At 45.2% G+C, this 19,944-nt stretch overlaps 1 protein-coding gene across 1 annotated transcript in view; it reads right to left on the bottom strand.

Moving 5' to 3' along the window:
- Positions 1-19,944, bottom strand: part of PCP4L1 (Purkinje cell protein 4 like 1) — a 349,325-nt gene that overhangs the window by 163,465 nt on the left and 165,916 nt on the right. The window lies entirely within an intron of this gene.

Below are 19,944 nucleotides of genomic sequence, written 5' to 3'. Positions count from 1 at the left end.
TGTGCATGTAGAGAAGGGGCACATGCACTGAGAGGTGTGCATGTAGAAAAGGGGCAGGTGTACTGAGAATTGTGCATGTAGAGAAGGGGCAAATGCACTGAGACGTGCACATGTAGAGAAGGGGCAAGTGTACTGAGAATTGTGCATGTGGAGAAGGGGCAAGTGTACTGAGAGGTGTGCATGTAGAGAAGGGGCAAGTGTACTGAGAGGTGTGCATGTAGAGAGGGGCAAGTGTACTGAGAATTGTGCATGTAGAGAAGGGGCAAGTGCACTGAGAGGTGTGTATGTAGAGAAGGGGCAAGTGTACTGAGAATTGTGCATGTAGAGAAGGGGCAAGTGTACTGAGAGGTGTACATGTAGAGAAGGGGCAAGTGTACTGAGAATTGTGCATGTAGAGAAGGGGCAAGTGTACTGAGAGGTGTGCATGTAGAGAGGGGCAAGTGTACTGAGAATTGTGCATGTAGAGAAGGGGCAAGTGCACTGAGAGGTGTGCATGTAGAGAAGGGGCAAGTGTACTGAGAGGTTAGCATGTAGAGAAGGGGCAAGTGTACTGAGAATTGTGCATGTAGACAAGGGACAGGTGTACTGAGAGCTGTGCATATAGAGAAGGGGCAAGTGTACTGAGAGGTGTGCATGTAGAGAAGGGGCAAGTGTATTGAGAGGTGCATATGTATAGAAGGGGCAAGTGTACTGAGAATTGGGCATGTAGAGAAGGGACAGGTATACTGAGAGGTGCGCATGTAGAGAAGGGGCAAGTGTACTGAGAGGTTTGCATATAGAGAAGGGGCAAGTGTACTGAGAGGTGTGCATGTAGAGAAGGGGCAAGTGTACTGAGAGGTTCGCATGTAGAGAAGGGGCAAGTGTACTGAGAGGTGTGCATGTAGAGATGGGGCACGTGTACTGAGAAGTGTGCATGTAGAGATGGGACAGGTGTACTGAGAGGTGCACATGTAGAGAAGGGGAAAGTGTACTGAGAGGTGCACATGTATAGAAGGGGCAAGTGTACTGAGAATTGTGCATGTAGAGAAGGGGCAAGTGTACTGAGAGGTGTGCATGTATAGAAGGGGCAGGTGCACTGAGAGGTAAGCATGTAGAGAAGGGGCAAGTGTACTGAGAGGTGCGCATGTAGAGAAGGGGCAAGTGTACTGAGAGGTGTGCATTTATAGAATGGGCAAGTGCACTGAGAGGTGTGCATGTAGAGAAGGGGCAAGTGTACTGAGAGGTTTGCATATAGAGAAGGAGCAAGTGTACTGAGAGGTGTGCATGTAGAGAAGGGGCAGGTGTACTGAGAGGTGTGCATGTATAGAAGGGGCAAGTGCACTGAGAGGTGTGCATGTAGAGAAGGGGGAAGTGTACTGAGAGGTTCACATGTAGAGAAGGGGCAAGTGTACTGAGAGGTGTGCATGTAGAGAACGGGCACATGTACTGAGAAGTGTGCATGTAGAGAGGGGACAGGTGTACTGAGAGGTGTGCATGTAGAGAAGGGGCAAGTGTACTGAGAGGTGTGCATGTAGAGAAGGGGCAAGTGTACTGAGGTGTGCATGTATAGAAGGGGCAAGTGTACTGAGAGGTGTGCATGTAGAGAAGGGGCAAGTGTACTGAGAGGTTTGCATGTAGAGAAGGGGCAAATGTACTGAGAGGTGTGCATGTAGAGAAGGTGCAAGTGTACTGAGAAGTTAGGAATGAGGAGAAGGGGCAGGTGTACTGAGAGGTGTGCATGTAGAGAAGGGGCATGTGTACTGAGAAGTGTGCATGTAGAGAGGGGACAGGTGTACTGAGAGGTGTGCATGCAGAGAAGGGGCAAGTGTACTGAGAGGTGTGCATGGATAGAAGGGACAGGTGTACTGAGAAATGAACATGTATAGAAGGGGCAAGTGTACTGAGAATTGGGCATGTAGAGAAGGGACAATTGTACTGAGAGGTGCGCATGTAGAGAAGGGGCATTTACATGGCCCCGCTTCCACAGGTCGCCTGACAGCACGACCTCTACATAATCTCCTACGCTGCGACACTCAACTGATCCTTTCCCTCACCAAGGACCCCATCACCGCCAAAGCCAACCTCCATGAAGGAATGAAGGCCATCGCCGACTGGATGAAGATCAGCCATCTCAAGCTGAACTCGGACAAGACGGAGGTCCTCATCCTCGGCTCCAACCCGTCAGCCTGGGACGACTCCTGGTGGCCAACAGCACTGGAGGCAGCCCACCCCCACCAACCACACACGCAACCTGGGAATCATCCTCGACTCAACGCTCTCAATGACCAAGCAAGTCAATGCCGTCTCCTCCTCCTGCTTCAACACCCTCTGCATGTTCTGCAAAATCTACAGATGGACCCCGACAGATACAAGAAAGACATTCACCCAGGCCCTCGTCAGCAGCAGACTCGACTATGGAAACGCCCTCTACGCGGGAGCCCCGACCAAGCTCATCAATCGACTACAACGCATCCAAAACGCCTCAGCACGACTGATCCTCGATGTACCACGACACGGCCACATCACCCCCCCCCCCCCCTGGGAAACCTGCACTGGCTCCCCGTCAACAAGAGGATATCCTTCAAGCTCCTCATCCACGCACACAATGAACTTCACAAGACCAGCCCAGCCTACCTCAACAGACGGCTCTCCTTCTACACCCCCAACCGCCAGCTACGCTCCGCCGGCCTCTCACTCGCCACCGTCCCGCGCATTTGAAGAACAACCACCGGCGGGAGACCCTTCTCCCACCTCGCTGCCAAGACATGGAACACCCTCCCGCTGAGCCTACGACAGACCCAAGACCTGCTGGCCTTCAGGAGGACACTAAAGACCTGGCTGCTCGATCAGTAGCGCCCCCTTCCCCAGCACCTTGAGACCCTCACGGGTATGCAGTGCGCTTAACAAATGACTGATTGATTGATTGATTGAAGTGTACTGAGAGGTGCGCATGTAGAAAAGGACCAAGTGTACTGAGAGGTGTGCATGTAGAGATGGGGCAAGTGTACTGAAAGGTGTGCCTGTAGAGACGGGGCAAGTGTACTGAGAGGTGTGCATATAGAGAAGGGGCAAGTGTACTGAAAATTGGGCATGTAGAGAAGGGGCAAGTGTACTGAGAGGTGCGCATGTAGAGAAGGGGCAAGTGTTCTTAGAGGTGTGCGTGTAGAGAAGGGGCAAGTGTACTGAAAATTGTTCATGTAGAGAAGGGACAGGAGTACTGAGAATTGTGCATGTAGAGAAGGGTGTAGAGGAAGCTCTCCCGCCTAGGGAGAGAACAACCCAACGCACTACTTTCAGCAGACCAGAGGTCTGATTAACTATTCAAATTGTAAAACAACTTGTAGTCCAAACTGGAAGAATGTTCAAACATATGATTTATTCATATCCATATCCGGGTGTTTACGTAGATAATTCACATCAATCTTTAGTAATCCACATGTATATTCAGGTGTGTTATCACATCACACTACCCAATGCATTTCGGGCATGGCCCGTCGTCAGGGGAATTACTCTACAGATAAAAAACACAAAAGGACCCAATGTAATATCCATGTTACATATCCGCAAAGACCGAAATTGTATTCAATCATAGTGAGTGTATCTTCACACTAGTAAGTACCCACGACTGGGGACTCGTTCTATTATTGCATGATTGGTGGCGGACACTGAGTTACTGAGGATTCTCCTGACCTATTGCACCCGTTTTATTTAACTGGTCACATGTTATCTGATTCGATTACTGGTCATTATTTGGTTTCTATGGCGCTACTGGCCGCGACTTTTGGGTTACCGGCTGTATCTTTATTTACTATGTCACACACGCTCGTTTCTTTTTGCAGTTCACCATGTAGAGCACTTTATGTTTTTAAGGACACACTCACTATGATTGAATACAATTTCGGTCTTTGCGGATATGTAACATGGATATTACATTGGGTCCTTTTGTGTTTTTTATCTGTAGAGTAATTCCCCTGACGACGGGCCATGCCCGAAATGCATTGGGTAGTGTGATGTGATAACACACCTGAATATACATGTGGATTACTAAAGATTGATGTGAATTATCTACGTAAACACCCGGATATGGATATGAATAAATCATATGTTTGAACATTCTTCCAGTTTGGACTACAAGTTGTTTTACAATTTGAATAGTTAATCAGACCTCTGGTCTGCTGAAAGTAGTGCGTTGGGTTGTTCTCTCCCTAGGCGGGAGAGCTTCCTCTACAATGTTCATCGACACACTGCAAGGCTAGACAGTGTTTTCCACCCTCCTGCACACGAAAACCCATTACAATTCCTTACCGTTTGGATTACCATAGCTGTGCGAGCTCCACCCTTTCGTACATTTATCATTTTTCTGCCAACGGAACTCAGCACGCTCACACAATGAATTTTGATTCGGTATCTGGAATGACCGACCAGAAAGCAAGCACTTTCGCTTACACCACAGATGACGCAGACAAGATTTACGGGATGATACAGGAGGATGTCATCGTCACTGGTAATACCCGAAGTGCAGAAAGTAACCTTCGTCAATTACTCTATCTGTTAAAAAAACATTCAAATCAAAAACTTCATGCTAGTACCCTCATCCGGTACCATCGTGTTCAACGGATCCCCCGTGGCCTACGGGTCCCTCTAAAACCTCTCCTTTGCAAAAACAATACTAAGTTTGTGGAACGTTGGTATTCAATTTTAAATAAATGTTCCCTCGATCTTATTTTACTGATCGTAGAGGAACTATCCAAGACTTTGGAGGAACTCACACTAGAAATCACCAACGTTAGAAAGGAACTAGACGACACCATGACCGCAGAAGACTTAAAGAAATCGTTGGAGGATATCAACATCCAATTGGATAAACATGTACGTGAGACACAGGAGCGGAAACTAAGGAAATTTAAAAGGGACACTATAGACTACAAACTCGGCGAGGTTTATTCCTGGGCCGAGGCATACGCCCGCCGGCGTCCCAACAAGCCATATAACCCTTTCTCGGCTAATGAAACTTCATCCTCAGAGGAGGATCAAAGAACAAGACCAGCACAGACCCGAACAGATACTGATGTTCAAACTCCCAGTACCTCAACCAACACTGCGGTTCCTTTTTTAGAGCCAGGCTCCAACCGTCAAAAAGAACCCGGGGGGGAAAAACCCGCCGAGGAACCAGAAAAAACACCTCCTGCGAAAAACAAAAAAGTAAAAGGAAGACGCTGAATTTTGAGGAGAATCTAGTGATCAACATTTCCTCTACGATCTTGTCTGATGAAGAAACACGCATCCTGCAGAAAGGACAATCATTTGTTCCTACCACGGGCACTAACACACTGGAACTCGAAGTGAGTGCGTTCAAATTGATACGCAACATGCGTTTGAAACATTATTTTCTTAACATCTGCCCCATTACCACACAGGATGAAGACATGCTCAGAGGTCTACGACCGCACAGCACGTTCATGGCACCATTAAGCCACAAAATCATCGATGCCTTCGAGAACTTAGTCAGACAAGACATTCTGAAACTTCCATTTATACAGCCAGTAAAGCGGGGGAATCTTACCCGCAAAGAGAAAAACATACTGCAGAAAATTGCGGACAATCCAAACATCATCTGTCAAAATGCAGATAAAGGAGGGGCTCTGGTAGTCATGGATACCAACTTCTATGTGGATAAAATCACAGCCCACGTTGGAGATACTGACACATATGATACTCTCCCCGGAGATCCGACTAAGGAATACACCAATGATTTAAAGACCATAATCAACAAGGCTTTTGACAACGGTACGATCAACGAAAAAACAAAAAGATATCTCACACCTACCAATCCAAGACCTCCTGTCTTGTACTTGTTACCCAAACTACATAAACACCCGATAAATCCTCCATGTAGACCTATAGTGTCGACAAGAAATAGCATCCACGAAAACGTGGGAAAATTCCTGGACAAATATCTCCAACCATTTGTCACCTCAGCTGACTCTTTTGTTAAAGACACGACGGATTTCATCTTGAAGCTGGAACCAGTCATGAATACCCTCAAAGATGACCATCTAATCATGTGCACTGTGGACGTCAGTTCCCTTTATACTTCAATCCCCCACGACGGGGGAATTGATGCCATCGAAAGTACTTTGGCCCAATCTGACATTGACCATGACTTGAAAATATTTCTTATGGAATTGACCTTGTTCACGCTATATCACAGCTACTTCACCGTCTCTGAGAAATGGTTCTTACAGCTTAACGGCACGGCCATGGGAAATTCGGCTGCTCCTTGCTACGCCAATATCTTCATGCGAAATTTCGAAGAAAATCACATTCTCTCTCAAGATCTCTGGCAAGAAAATGGTCGCTTATACCTGAGGTATATAGACGACATATTCTTACTCTGGGCAGGTTCCAATGAGACCCTTACTACCTTTCTCAACACCTGGAATCAAGTCACTCAACGAATTCAATTCACTTGGGAATTCAGTACATCCTGCGTCCATTTTTTGGACGTCAAAATACTGAGAGAATTGGGAGACTGGTCCACCACTGTCTTCCGCAAACCCACTGATAGGAACTCTACTCTACATTATCACAGCTTCCACCGGATGGGACTTAAAAACAACTTACCATACGCTCAGATACTGAGGGTGAAAAGAATTGTTTCCAGACCGGACGAGAGCAGGACACAGATCAAAACTGTTCTTGAACGTTTACGAGCCCGAGGATACCCTACTCCTATTTTGGATTTGGCTATCCAGAGAAGTGAGAAACATAGTAGAGCTTCCCTGCTACAACCGAAACGCAAGACTCCCACCGACCGCTTGGTGGTTGTCTCCAAGTTTTCAAGAGCTTCTTCACAATTCCAAAAGATCATTCGTAAACATTGGTCCATCTTGAAACAGGAATCTGATTTTAATGGCCTATTTTCAGAACCCCCCATCTTCGCCTTCACCAGGGGCAAAAATCTGAAAGAGATTCTGAGCAACACTAGTAGTGCCAAATCCGCACTCACGTACAGTGGCTTCAAACCATGCTACAATTGCAGCAATTGCCATAACAGCATACAAGGCAATACAATGAACCATCCTATGAAAGGCTTTCCTATCAAATTGAATGTAAACGCAACATGCAACAGCAAGAATGTGATTTATGTTTTAAAATGCCCATGTGGCAAATGCTATGTGGGCCACACAGAGAGAATGATTTGCACGAGAATTTTGGAACACAAGAGTAACATTCGCACTGAAAATCAGAAATCAAGTGTGGCTACCCACTTTTTGGATAACAGACATACAGTGGCTCAGCTTAAATTCCAAGTATTGGAACAAGTTCCTATTACAAACAATAACAAGAACCATCTTCTTAAGAGAGAGAATTTTTGGATCCGTTACCTTTCCACGATGGCCCCGTCGGGTCTTAATGATCGCATTGAATTTTTGTGCTATTTGTGATTTATTTGCAATTTTTCATGTTGAAGAATCATATGTTTATTCACTTTACTTTTTTTCATCATGTGTCACTGGGTTGCACCTTCCAAGATGGCGCTCACATGTCATTCACCACTGGGTCTTTCAGTCCTACTACTATCTTTACTTTTTTGTATATCCTGACTTCCTGGTCTTCCATCGCGCGTTCACCTCACGGAACTCTCCGGAGTCCCGCTGTTATCTTCACACTAGTAAGTACCCACGACTGGGGACTCGTTCTATTATTGCATGATTGGTGGCGGACACTGAGTTACTGAGGATTCTCCTGACCTATTGCACCCGTTTTATTTAACTGGTCACATGTTATCTGATTCGATTACTGGTCATTATTTGGTTTCTATGGCGCTATTGGCCGCGACTTTTGGGTTACCGGCTGTATCTTTATTTACTATGTCACACACGCTCGTTTCTTTTTGCAGTTCACCATGTAGAGCACTTTATGTTTTTAAGGACACACTCACTATGATTGAATACAATTTCGGTCTTTGCGGATATGTAACATGGATATTACATTGGGTCCTTTTGTGTTTTTTATCTGTAGAGTAATTCCCCTGACGACGGGCCATGCCCGAAATGCATTGGGTAGTGTGATGTGATAACACACCTGAATATACATGTGGATTACTAAAGATTGATGTGAATTATCTACGTAAACACCCGGATATGGATATGAATAAATCATATGTTTGAACATTCTTCCAGTTTGGACTACAAGTTGTTTTACAATTTGAATAGTTAATCAGACCTCTGGTCTGCTGAAAGTAGTGCGTTGGGTTGTTCTCTCCCTAGGCGGGAGAGCTTCCTCTACAATGTTCATCGACACACTGCAAGGCTAGACAGTGTTTTCCACCCTCCTGCACACGAAAACCCATTACAATTCCTTACCGTTTGGATTACCTTAGCTGTGCGAGCTCCACCCTTTCGTACATGTAGAGAAGGGGCAAGTTTACTGAAAATTGTGCATGTAGAGAAGGTGCAAGTGTACTGAGAATTGCGCATGTAGAGAAGGGGCAAGTGTACTGAGAGGTGCGCATGTAGAGAAGGGGTAAGTGTACTGAGAGGTGTGCATGTAGAGAAGGGGCAATTGTACTGAGAGGTGTGCATGTAGAGAAGGGGAAAATGTACCGAGGGGTGTGCATGTAGAGAAGGGGCAAGTGTACTGAGAGATGTGCAAGTAGAGAAGGGGCAAGTGTAATGAGAGGTGTACATGTAGAGAACGGGCAAGTGTACTGAGAGGTGCGCATGTAGAGAAGGGGCAAGTGTACTGAGCGGTGTGCATGTAGAGAAGGGGCAATTGTATTGAGAGGTGTGCATGTAGAGAAGGGGCAAGTGTACTAAGAGGTGCGCATGTAGAGAAGGTGCAAGTGTACTGAGAGGTTTGCATGTATAGAAGGGGCAAGTGTACTGAGAATTGTGCATGTAGAGAAAGGGGCAGGTGTACTGAGAGGTGTGCATGTAGAGAAGGGGAAAGTGTACTGAGAAGTGTGCATGTATAGAAAGGACAGGCGTACTGAGAATTGTGCATGTAGGAAAGGGGCAAGTGTACTGAGAGGTGCGCATGTAGAGAAGGGGCAAGTGTACTGAGAGGTGTGCATGTAGAGAAGGGGCAAGTGTACTGAGAGGTGCGCATGTATAGAAGGGACAGGTGTACTAAGAATTGTGCATGTATAGAAGGGAAAGGTGCACTGAGAGGTGTGCATGTAGAGAAGGGGCAGGTGTAGTGAGAGGTGTGCATGTAGAGAAGGGGCAAGTGTACTGAGAGGGACCCGACAGTGCAGAGAAGTTGTAACACAGTACAGCAAAGACAGCTGAGAAGAAAGTGCAAACGAGGTGTGGGAAGACTGCCCTTTATGCAGGCAGATGTGCATGCTGCCCAACAGGCCAATGCTGCTGAAAGGCTCGTAAGGGTGGGTGGGAGTAGCGCATAACTTGGGATGGTCGTTGCAGGTGTGGGGGCACCGACAATCATTTTTAGGTACCAGGGCTTTCTTTTCATCACCAGACTCACCCAGAGGAAGAGAGAAAGGCATAAAACAGAGGAAAAACAGAGGCAGAGGGAGGTGACAAAGAACCTACAAGAGAGAGCCAAAGAGACCCGAAGCATAGGGAGGTGGAAGTAGAATCTCTAGGAGGCGAAAATAAGACCAAGCAACCCAAAAGCTCTTGAGAAAAGATGCGAGAACTTACACCTAATTAAAAAAAATAAAATGAAAAAAAAGGACGGGGTAAGGGTTATTCATATGTCGTCAATACTGGCCTGCCCAGAAGGAGGCATGTCCGGCAGACAGGAGGGTGGAAAAGAGGAGAGTAAGAACCCAATAGATAAAAGAAATAAAGGGCCCTCGGGGGACACAGACAGACCGACGCTGGATTCCAGACACGAGAGAGGCCGGGGAGCGCGGCCTTCCCCTTCCAGTAAGGGAAGAGTCGGCCCATCAGATGCTAGCTACAGTTTTTGACAGCTAATCAGCCACCGAGCCCTCTCGGCCTCCGCAGTCAATGCAGGCGCAGCTCTGCTCTCTAACGGAATAACCTCCAGGCTCGTCAGAGAGCACGATGAGCACACGGCGCGAGGCGTTCGTTCGATCGCAGCTGCCCGAGGCTTCGATCTGCAATCACCGCAGTCAGATGCCGCGCCCGCGCGCCTCTCACATCCTAATTACCGTGGCTTTAAAAAGAAACCGTCGGCACCTATGGCGAGCTGCTCGCGCCTGTTAATGGCGCCACGAGCCCCTTCCCTTCTCCCTCACTCTCGCGCACGCTTCCCCTTCTCTTCTACCTCCTTGTCTGACGCTATCTCTTTCTCCTGTAGGGGTTGTAATAAAATATTAAATTGCCTGCCAAGCATGCTTATATTTACATATATTCTCCTCATGCATCTAGTTTTTTTTAGGAGGATGTAGATATCAACAACATGACTCATTTCAGCTACTTTGGAGCCCTAAGTCGATCGTTCATTGTCAAAGTTTGATCCAGCCGTCCGTCCGTCTATCCACTCCACTCCAATCCAATCCAACCTAATCTCACAAGTTTTCTAGCTACAAATCTAATGTGCTTTTATGCACATATTATTATGGTTCCAAAGCCCATAGTTTTTGTTTTTCAATTTATTGTAGTTACACAATTCCCTCTGAAGGATGGACTTGAACAGATGGGTTGATTAATTTTCTGATAAATCATTTGAAGACAAGCATGGCAGGTAATGTTTACTCTCAGAGGCATGGTATATAGCCCTAAGGTTGTTTATTGTCAATTTTGAACTTTAGTTTGGGCTATGATCCACAGAGGCGAATCCTCTCTCACCATGGACCATGGATTTCACATAGCACATGGTGCACCCTCTGCATGGGAGTTCTTTCCACAGACCACTTTGTTTTTATCCAGCAGCTTTGTAAAATAGGCTGAAATGGCTCGATAGGTAATTGTTGGAGCCTGTGCTGGTGGTGATGGTGGGGCGGTGATGCAACTTTATAGATAGTGGTTTCTTACATTTTGCAGAATTAGTGGAGAAAACTAGGTTGAGTTCCTGATGGAACACGCGACTCGAAGCGTGTTCAGTTTTGAAGCTTAAGGAGCCCAAGCAGCAAATGGGCATCTAAATACATGTGCAGATGCAATTATATAAGCCACTAGGAGGAAAATATACTGACAAGATCACCTATTTTCAAGCAGTAATAAATCAATTTTAGAACATGATATTAAAACTTTCTTCAAGTACTCCAACAATTCTTTACTTCGACCATGGGTTTAGAAATATATAATATGTTGCTTTGCTAAAAGGAATGGGACATTGCACATGACTTTGATCTACAAATGCTTTGAAACTGTTATGTTATGCCCTTTATGAACTAATTTCAGTGTTGGTTGCTCAGAACCTACTGTGGTTCAAGCATTTTCATACTTCAATGGTTTCTTTAGGCCTGGTAGAATATTGGTCCCATTCATCAATTGTTATTGGGGGCTCTACACAGGCGGTCAAATGCCAGTTTTGCAATTCCTATGAATGTAAGGTTCTCACTTGCTCAACCTAGGAATGTACAACACACAATCTCTTGTACTGTAAAGGCACCTTTTTGCTCAAGGACCACTGGTAGTGGAGCTGTCCAGGTTCTGCTAGAATCCTGCCTCTTGCAACCCTTTCTTGTATGTACCACTGCTCGATTAATCATGTACAGGATCTGTGTTTGTGGGTCGTGCAATCTAAGATTCACTTTTTATTTTTCTGCCTCTTACATGAAAAATTCCATATTGCAAGCCGTGGCTTGGTGTACTGCCTAAAAATTAGAGTAGCAAGTAATATGAACTTGCTTTCCATTTATGTAAAAGTAATACAAAATTCTATATGATTTTCCCAATCATCAAGTATTTTCGAGCAGGCTGGTTTTGTCCTAATAGATATTTAAATGTATTTAGGTATTCTAAGCTGCATGTTTTTAATCAGATCCCTGAAAATGTTAAACATTTTTAGAACTGATGAACTAAGTGATGAGAATTTGTGTAATAGAAATGTCCGTTATGATACCGTGGAGTTGCACTTCTTGATACATGAATTTATGTTATTATTTTGCAATGATTTGTTAATGTAATCGGTGTGGTTTTATGGTGTTTTAGCCTTAAATAAACTTGGGGGGGGGGGGTCTTTTGTAAAGACCGGGCATGAAATTATACTCATAACACATGCCATTTGCCTGACAAAGTTTAACCCCTTCGCCGCGTTGCGAATCCCGCCGCGGTGCGAAGGGGGCGAGGTTGGGCGCGGCGCTGCGGTACTCATGTCAGCTCCCAGCCGTCATAAATCACGGTGGGCGTGTCCTCATGACGGCTGGGAGCCATCCAAACTCCTCCCACTGATTAATTCTCCAGCACAGGCGGGGAATTAACAGCACATGGGCAGAGCAGCAACGTTCTGACGGCTCCCAGCCATCATGAGCACACGCCTACCGTGACTCATGATGGCCGGGAGCCATCATGAGCACCAAAAAGGTTAACTAAGATGCTTTGTGAATCACTTCCAAAGAGTCTGGAATTGTACACATGAGAGCTTGGCTTGGAATTCCAAGCTCATTCTAGTAAACTAGATATATAAATAAACTATGACAGTTGTATTCATTGAAGAACATGTGGCAGAAAGTGGAATAGCAGCAGTCGAACCAAAGTGAGGAAAGCAAACTCCATTTTCACAAATCATGAAAATAAGGCTTGGAACTACACCGTTACAGCGGTCTCTCAAATATTTGCAGTGCTACTGAAATTATGTGATAATGGGGCCATGCCATTTTGCTCATAAGTCTGGATTTACTGCACTTGCCATATAATCCATCTACTGCAGCATAATATGCAGAATAACACAAACAAAGGGCCTGAGTACGACTTTGTCGCAGTTGCAGCGGCTCTCCACCGGCGCGGCTGTGCCGAAGCAGTGCAAAGACCACCTGCCTGATTGCAAGTTTTTCTTGTGCAGACAGACGGTCTTTTTGCCATTCCCTTGGCAGTGCCAGAACAACAGGCACAGCAATGGGAACGGCAAAAATGTTACAGCACGGCATGGACGGTGACGTCCATGCCGTGCTGGAAATGGGGATGCGAGCAGACAGGGAGGCACATGTTGTGCTCTCCTGAATGCATCTCTATGGCAGGGGGGGGTAGGGACCCTATAGGGCCACCTTTGTTTCTCCACCCCCAGCCTTTTCATGGCGTTGAGCCCGCCATGAAATGGCTGGCAATAGGGGAACTCGTAATATGCCCAGTGGGACTAGACCAGTACAGATCAGCATATTACATTGGGCCTCCGCCACCCCACCACCAGGGAACGGTAGTTCCCTGGCGCAGGCGGCGGTCCATTGACGGTACAGCTTTGAAAGTCGTAATCCGGCAGACGGTGGTCTGCCACTGTCGTGCCACCGTGACTGCGGCAATCGGAAGACCACCGCACTCGTAATCAGCCCCAAAGTTTTCATTCTAGCTCAAAAGGATTTAAAGGTACTAAAACCCCTGCCACAGGAGCTATTGCTCAATTGAAAACTGGTTGCAAGAGTTGACTGCTCCTCTTTCTTCTGTTGATTGCTATATTTAGGTGTTAAATTCATACTAATGCAGTGCAATTTTTGCCCAGACAGTGTTAGTGAGAGACAAGGACCAAATAATTAAGTAGTACTGCCACAAGTTATGCCTCATATGCAGCATTGCCTTTTCTTACCTCATAATTTAGTCAACACTGGTGCATAATTTGGTCCACCCCTGGAGCATAATTCCTGAGGCCCTGAATATGAGGCATTGCATGTTTATTTGAATGATACATCAGAAGTAGACACACAGAACTCATATTGGAAAAAGTTTCAAATTCTGAACATATTTTGAACAAGATTTTGCCAGGGTGCTGCGCTTCAGCGCTTAAAAAGCGCCAAGGATGTTAATTTTTTTGCACAAAAAGTAACTGATTGGTGTAAAATAGTGGGAAGAGTCTTTGTATAGGATTCTGTGACCCGAGCAGGCCACTCTGTAAATGAGCCTCAAGCCACTAGGTACCCACCGAAGTGGGATGAAGACTGGGGCGATTTGGTCCAAAGGATGACGACCGGAGACATGGCGTACTGTAATATGCACGGAAGACTTAAATTAGTTATTATCACCTGACATGATTGGTCAGAAGAAGAACAAGCATTTGGTCTCGCAATTGTGAGTTTTTGAGCCATTTTCAATGGCAATTCCTTTTATAAAAAAGTAAAAGGCATTGTCATTTACAATACCAATAGTTCAAAGTTTTGCAAAAGCAAAACCTATTTTATTGCAGAGCGCGGTGTCTGTGAAGCGGGCGTCAAGCTCATTATTAAAGTAAAAAAATAAGAATAACAGAGAGTGCAGTGTCTCAGAAGCGGGCGCCGCACTCATTATTAAAATAAAAAAAAAAAATATTAAACCGAGCACGGTGTCCCTGTAGCAAACATCGCGCTCAGTATTAAAGTTTAAAAAAAATAAAAATAAACAGAGCGTGGTGTCCCTAAAGTAGGTGCCGGGCTTAACATCAACATTTTACAAATAAAATTTAAACAGAGCGCGGTGTCCCTTAAGCGGGAGCTGCGCTCAGCATGCAAATACAACAAAAAGCAGCCGCCATTGTCCCCCTCAGTGTCAGTAAACATAATAGTGCTCACCCACTTATAATGCAGACCGTGTAACAAGCTAAGTAAAATGTCCAGTCGTTATGGGTGGTAACAAATGCAGACAAGGTGGTACCAAGGAGGAACTAACAAGTCTATTTTCTAATCAGAAGCCAGCATTTAAGAAGGACAATGGCACAAGCAAATGAAAAATATGGGCGAAAAGTGGGTGGGGCTTCCAATGCATACTCTATTACAGCATGCCACGCAGAGCGAGCAGTGCATGCATGCGCGCTGCCGCTAGGCTCGACCTAAAAAGAGAGTTTTCCTCAATGCACGTTGAATGTTTGCACCATGCTGGTAGTTATACACTATTTAAACATTTGAATCTGAGAACCGTATTTTGAATATAAATTAGTGAAGTAGCAGGCTAAAGAAAATCCATATATTTACATAGTTAAATATACGTATTTTATGAACTGTCGTAGTCAGTGAGGTCACCATAATAACATATTTTTTTTATTTTGTATCCTTTATACCAGCAGCAAACACTATACCTTCTAATGAAAAGGCTAGGTAAAATAATGTGATTTTGTAGGTCATGCAACCTATTTTGCCTGCTTGAACACCAGAAGAAGGAGCCAGTGTAATTGGATTAGGATAAGAGAAATTCAGTTATTTTCATGGGCAAGTAACTATCCAGGAACAGGCCAGATAAATCCATTAATGGGCTGGAAATCACTGACAGCAGCAAGGTGGGTCTCGACAATAGCCCTGAAATCCCAGGATGGATTACAGAGAATACATTTATGGAGAAAATATGGGCTTATTTAGGCATGTGTGCATATGTGCGTGTGTGAATGTGCAGTGTGTATGTATGTGTGTGAATATGTGGTGTGTATGCATGTGTGTGCACGTGTGTTTATGCATGTGTGTGTATTCATGTGTGTGTATGTGCGGTGTGTGTGTATACGTGTGTGTGAATGTGCGGTGTATGTGTGTGTGTGTGAATATGTGGTGTGTATGCGTGTGTGTGCATGTGTGTGTATCTGCGTGTGTAAATGTGTGGGGTGTATGTGCATGTGTGTATGAGAGAGAGCTAGGGCTTTTAGGTTTCTGAACAACAAATGTAAGAAACTTTACAGAAATCCATGTCAGCGATTTTGTTCCTGTTAATATTTCATGTTTTACTTCATCTTGCATTCCTTAAGGCTGCTAGCTATTTCCAGTATGATATGTTTCTGTATTTTTTATGGCATATTACCTAGTGCACACTTTCAAGTGTTACCTTCAGGTGTTTAGAACACCCACCACTGAAAGGTGTTCGGAAATCATTCTGTTCCAATCCTTGGCCTCTTTATAGAGCACACAGAGCAATGGTCCTGTATTCCAGTTGCAATTGTGATTCTTTGCAAATGTGTCGGAAGGAGGTACACATTTGTCAATATATCAACAAGGTGAAAGCAAAATAAAATTCAGAACTTACAGGTGAGTCGTTGCAATGAGTTTTTGTGGATGATGAAGTGAAAGAGATGTGAGGAGGACATGCATTCAAGAGAGAGTGAAAAAAAGGTACTGAAGAGGAAAGAGATTCGTTTTAAGATATGCAGATGGACAAGCTGTAGAGAGAAAAGGGGTTTACATGTCTAACATAGAGTGAACACAACCGGAGTGATTGAGACACTCTGTAGACCACTTCCTCTTCCACAGACGGCAGTGCTTAATTTGTAAAATATGAAGTGCAGGTGCTCACATTTTGTTAAGAGGCCACACCCACTTCCCCGGCTTCGCCCACTTCCTCCAGTGGCAAGCAAAGATTGAGAGTGCAAGATTGGAGTGTAATTAGCATTCGCTTCTAGATATCAGTGTCTTCTTATATCTATGTGCTCTCTGTGTCCTTTAATCATAGCCAATCCCCAATAGTAATTTGTGAAAACATTAAAACTTGTTTTAATAAAGATTTACCAAAATCAAATATCTGTTTGTGCAGTTGTTTGTTTGGAATATGTTAGCCCACGTGACATGCAGTCCATCTTCTCCTTCTCTTAAACTGTCTCATTCCCAAACAGTTCCAGTAGTTTAGCAATAGGACCAGGGGCTTTTATGTTGAGGCCAATAAACAAAACTGAGGGGGATCTGTAAAAGCGGCGTTTTTAAGGCTTTGATTTGGAAGAGAAGAGATCACTGTTAAATATCGAGGGAAAACCGGAGGAATGTGGGTTACTAGCTCCGGGTCCACGGGGATCACAAAACATGAAGAAAAAAAAACAATCTTTCAGAGAAAGTACCCTTCTTGAGGAACAAGACCCCTTCTACTGGCCCTTTCACTTTATAATGATCGTTAGGAAAGAAAAAACCAAACAGAAGCTTTGTTTAGCTTAGAAACTGAATTTTACCCAATAAACTTTCCATGAAAGCTGCATTCAGACTGGTTTGCACACACTGAGAAACCGAAGTTGAACAAGCAGTGTGGTCCCAAAAATCTGATATTTTACATGCCTCGTGCCCCTGTTTCATTCAGTTCCAGGGCGTCTTGGCTTGTGTAGTACAGATTACAACAGCCCTTCTTTTTCTGCATGTGCAGATCAGTTGACAAGAACCTCACAGGAGAATCAGTCTGTCCCTCAGCGCCTGGGCCTCGCCCCCTCTAGGCTCCTCAAACACTGAGAAGGCCTATCACATTTAGGCTTGGAAGCCACAATCAATGGGGACTTTTTAAGGCTGGGAGCTTGCCCGGAAAGAAAAGACGGCTAAAAACATGGTGCTTGATGTGGTTGTTTTGTGTTTCTCAGGCACACACCCATCATTGTGTTGATCATGCAGCACAGCTTCACACTTGACACGCAAGGCACACAACCTGCACGCACTCAGGAAGAGGTGGAAAAGGATCCCGCTTACATGGGACATTACATGAGTACGAGTAGTCAGAAGACCTCACTCCTGGGGTGCAGTGTTGCAGTATGTAACTTCTATACTTCTACGTTGTTGTCCCTAGGCCGGCGCCCTCTGATTGAAGGGTTGAACTGTGGATGGATCATATATCAACATAAAAAAGTAAACCAGTACGCCTCACCAGCGCAGCTTTATTTTTTAATTCATGATTTGGCCGCCGGCCTACACCTCCTATCCCAGGCCATCATGATCAAACCAGTCCCCAATCAACAATTATGATTAAAAAAAAAAACAGTAATCCTGCGCCTGTGGCCTGCCAGGCCCTGCCCTGCCCTGCCTCACCTGCGCAGCTTGGTTTATTTCAATTCAAACATAATGATTCGGCCGCCGGCGCCGGCCTACTACCCCAGGAGGCCATCATGACCAGACGCCGGTAAAGTGGTAGACCAATCAAGATAATAATTTAAAAAAACCTGACCAGTAATCACCACGGCGCCTGCGACCTGCCAGGCCCTGCCTTGCTCACCCTCACCTGCCTCGCAGTCCAGAGCTATGTACTGCAGCAGTAGCCAAAGCCAACCTCAATCACTGTCGTCCAAGCTCCCGACTCCTTCTACTTTGAAAGGCGGCGTGCGTTGGTTACTCGGTGGTTGGCGAGTAGAGGTGCGGGTATGCTGGGGCGGGCAGCGAAAATGTGCGTGCATTCAATAGCATAATCTGCGCACCCGTCGCTGCCTCTGCCGCGCACAGCTCCAATCCCCGCAGACCAACAACAACAACTACTACATAGTGTGCAGTGTCCCGCCCACTGGGCCTGATCCGCGGCCGGAAGTCTTGAAGAGAGTGAGGAGGAGGGAATTGAGAATCCAATCAGAGTCAGTGTCAGTCACGTCACTCACGCCACCTACGCAGTAAGTGTTTACAATTTACTGCATGCATCGAGTGAGTCAACAACAGTCCAGTACAACACGGGTAACTTAAACTAAGTGACAGGCAGCAGCACAGCACTTACAGCACCACAGCAGTAGCACAGCACACGCTCTCTGTGTGTGCCAGTGCCACGCAACGCATGACTCATAAATCCATTACTGACGGCAGGACAGCAGGTGCACTTAATAATGCAGCGTGCGTGATTGTAGACCCGGCCCTCATAATTAGGTGCCGGTGCTAAGCACCGGCAAGCTCCGGCTCAAATTAAGCCCTGCACAGACCTCAGTAATGTTTAATTCCCAGTTACAAAATTTCAGATTTGAAACATTTTTAATATTAACTATTTAAAACAAAATCATTGTTCTTACTCGGTTATCTTAAACTGCGAATAACCGTTGACAAAACCAATAGTTTTGACAGGTTTTAGGTGTAGGTCAGTTGTTGCTTTATATATCTGGATGCAATAAGAGAAAGCTGGGTGAGGAACTGAAATACTGGTTGCCTGACACACTATGGTTATCACATAAATTTAGTTTGAGTGTTTAAGCCTTGTCCTTAATTACATAGGCCAAGCCATTTTTAGCGATCGCCCACTTTTTTTAATCCACATAAAGCCAGGTGCGTAGCTAGGCGGCGAACGCAGGCCCCGTGACGGCCCCTGCGTTTGCCGACCATGGGCCGAATGTAAGAGCAGGAGGTTGTTGTTGATTCCCCAGGGACGTCCGACGATAAGAGCTGCTGGATTGGAGAAGTCATTGGATCCCAATACTGGATAGCATTGCCCAATTTAGCACAAAAATTATTTTCGGAGTAGGGTTACTCGAGGCACAGGGCCTCAAAGGGAATTCCTGCAAACGATTTTTTGAGTTGTTACTCCTCCATTGTATTTGAGAAAGATAAACAAAAGGAAATGGTTTGTGTCCTCTTTTTTGCAAACAACTTGATGTGTTTATTTAATAAAGCTTTGTGAGAAAACTTTTTTCAATTCATTGGACAGAGGATGTCAGCTGACACGTGTTTCGCCCGTTAGGTCCAGTCGACCAGGGCTTTTTCAAGGCTTCTAGTATCATGACATTGTGTGACATTTGAAGATATATAGTCTCGAACAAAGCGTATCACATCAGCTTACACAATTTCTTGTGCAGATGTTTATTTTATTACATAAGGTCGAGAGAGCACGGCCCAGGGTTAATCCCGTATCTTAGCTTGGTCTCGACGATAGGAGTGGAGGGAGAGGCCGAAACCTCCAAAACGCATGCCACCCAGGGCGGACCACCCCCCACTTGCTACACCACTGCATAAAGCCCTCCATGGAAATGCATACGCATGTCTGCACATCCGTTTGTTGTATTTATGAGGTTTGCTGTAATCATGTGTGTAGGATTAGGTGTGTGCATATATGTGCTAACTTGTGTACTTGGTATGTTTGTGTGCACGCGGATGTGTAGGTGTACTTGTGCATTATAAAAGAGTGGAATGGTTCTATGCCAGACACGATTTTCTGATAAAACATAGTGCCAGATGTATCAGACTGGTGACTGCTAGGAATTAATTAATTAGCA

Source organism: Lissotriton helveticus, chromosome 12 (assembly GCF_964261635.1).
Source record: "Lissotriton helveticus chromosome 12, aLisHel1.1, whole genome shotgun sequence".
NCBI classification, from domain to species: domain Eukaryota; kingdom Metazoa; phylum Chordata; class Amphibia; order Caudata; family Salamandridae; genus Lissotriton; species Lissotriton helveticus.
This window is presented reverse-complemented; position numbering and strand designations above follow the sequence as displayed.